Source organism: Oryx dammah, unplaced genomic scaffold (genome assembly GCF_014754425.2).
Source record: "Oryx dammah isolate SB20612 unplaced genomic scaffold, SCBI_Odam_1.1 HiC_scaffold_26, whole genome shotgun sequence".
NCBI classification, from domain to species: Eukaryota; Metazoa; Chordata; class Mammalia; order Artiodactyla; family Bovidae; genus Oryx; species Oryx dammah.
Window position 1 is genome coordinate 36,733,694 of NW_024070210.1, and position 2,515 is coordinate 36,736,208.

At 43.6% G+C, this 2,515-nt stretch overlaps 1 non-coding gene across 1 annotated transcript; it reads left to right on the top strand.

Annotated features, from left to right (window-relative positions):
• The first annotated feature begins 2,017 nt into the window (after positions 1-2,017).
• TRNAG-GCC lies at positions 2,018-2,088 on the top strand. The gene has a single exon. It is a non-coding gene; the product is annotated as a tRNA-Gly (tRNA).
• Positions 2,089-2,515: the final 427 nt, after the last annotated feature.

Here is a 2,515-nt window from a genome sequence, read left to right on the forward strand (position 1 = left end):
ACTTCTGTGACACTTTTGTGCCTAAAGGGAATTGGTGTCATCATTTTCCATTACTTATGTTCACAATTCAAAATAACAACTTGTTATTATTATATTTCACAACCTCACTGTCCTAAAGAGAAGGTACTGTTTTAAGCCCTTTGCTCACCCACTGCAAAGCATCAGATGGTTGCAAACGGAGCCCTGCTGCTCTATAAAAAAACCATAGCTTTTCTCAAATGTTTGCTTTTCCACACTTGCACCTGCACTCCACTATAATAATAAAAACTAAAGAAGGTTAAAGAGAGATGTGTCTAATTCAGAACACAAATGCTTAAGGAAAGATTTCTGTTTTTAGAAGAGATTCCTATAAATGATTTAGCAAATTTGAGCATATAACCTGTCCAATGTGCTAGCACACTTTGCTCCAAGCAGCCAATTTTGCAGGCAAAGCTGTGGTTTTCTTGTTCCTTCTGTGAGTGTGGCTGCCATTTCCTCACGGCCCAGCCCTCAGTGATGCACAAACCAGAGATGTATTTCTCATTTATGCATAAAAGTGGTTTCCTTAAATTACGAGCCCCAAAGTTCCAAGACACTCACAGCCTGGGTGGCCACACAGGTATAAGTGCATAAAAGTCTGTTCTTAGCGTGGCTCACGGAGTGAACGTATTCACTTCAAACAACTCGCCCCTCTGGAACACGCCACACAGCACCCCATCGGGGAGAGGCATATTTGTGGTCATAATGTACTACAGCAATGGCACAAGGAGACACACACCAAGAGGAGTTAGAAAACAGACAAGCAAAACAAATCCAGCTTTTTATAGGATAGGATCCCTCCCCTCCCCTCCCCCACCACCCTGCTTTGAAACATCTTAGCTCCTTGGATTTCAACAGAAATGCCTAAAGGGAGTTTATGTCCATGAACCCAATCAGAAGCCCAACAGTAGCACACATTAGAATCTACCCTTCCAAAAAGAATAAAAAAATATATACAGAGATTTTAGGGGAAAGGGCCTCTTAACTTTTGGATAATTGTACAAAATAAAGACTCCTCTGGCTCCCGTGGGTGGTGCCAGGTTGCTGGGGAGGTGTATGTGCAGCAGAATCTGGGCCTAAGAAGAACAAGTCAGCGCACCCCACAGCAGGCCCCAGGCTCCCCGCTCCCCAGAGACTGAGGACCCTGCCACCGGGAGAGGATGGTGACAGAGAAGAATTTGTCCACCTGGAATTTATGCAAATTCTTTGTATTCAGCAGATTCATTTTCCCTTCTGAGCAGGTCCTAGAGTCCCAGAAACTTGTTCTTCTAAAAGCCAAGAAAAGTTTTTTAAAGGTTATAGCTGTTTGCCTGGAAAATTTAACTCAAATTGAAAATCCCAGTTTCCTATAGGCAGTATGTGCTATACTCCTTTTTCCTCCTATGCACCTAGGAATAGAATTATTATTGATTATAAAGTACATATTTGCCTATTAAAATAAAATTGCCAAGCTGAACAATGCCATGATAAGTCATTATGAATGCATGAATTTGATTCTGTCTGGTTATATGTGCACTTGGACTAAAATTGTCTACAGATGTATTTTTGACTAAAAAATAGATACACCCATACAGAGTTGCCAGGAAATCTTTGAAAATAGAAATGTATCTTTCGAGTGCTGGGGAGCTCATTATTTCCAAGAGCCCTGAGATGAATGATTTAGTACAGAAACAATGTGTATTTATAGAGGGCTTAATGGGTGAAGGATGTGGAAGAAATATAAGACACGACCTTTGCCCTCCATCAGATTCCAATTCAGGGAACTGAATCAAGAATTTAATTTTTTATTTATTGGATTTTCTTAAAACAAGGCCACCTGTATAATACATAGCATCAAGAAGTCCCAATCTCACTGTGTGCCCAGGGAAGCAGACTGTAATGAGACCATGTGGTCAGATGATGCCCCTCCCTCAGAGCTGGGACAGGTCTGAACTTTAGATACTTTGGTTCATCCAACTTGCAAAGGGGATTTGCCCAGGATTGAGCAACTTCTGGGGCTTTCCAGGTGGCTCAGTGGTAAAGAACCTGCCTGCCAAGCAGGAGACACAGGTTCGATCCCTGGGTTGGGAAGATCCCCTGGAGAAGGAAATGGCAACCCACTCCAGTACTCTTGCCTGGGAAATCCCATGGACAGAGGAATCTGGGGGGGTACAGTCCATGGGGTCACAAAGGGGTCAGACATGACCTAGCGACTAAATAGCAACAGCGGCAGAGCAACCTCTCAGGAAAGTTAAGCAGTGACTCTTCCTCCTCTTTCCAGTGTCTTCGCATGCCATAACTGTAGTTTGCTCCTTCATCATATTTACACAAGCATGTGGACACACATATACTTCCAGTTTCCAAGGTCTTGGGCTGTACTTCTCAGTAGTCTCAGCCCTTCTCCCGGAGGCCTCACTGGAATGAGTTCAGCATCACCAGCTCCTAGTCCAGGTCCTCACTGAATTTGTCCCTCCTCCTTCCCTCTCCCAATCAGAGAGGAAGCAGAGGCGAGATGGGA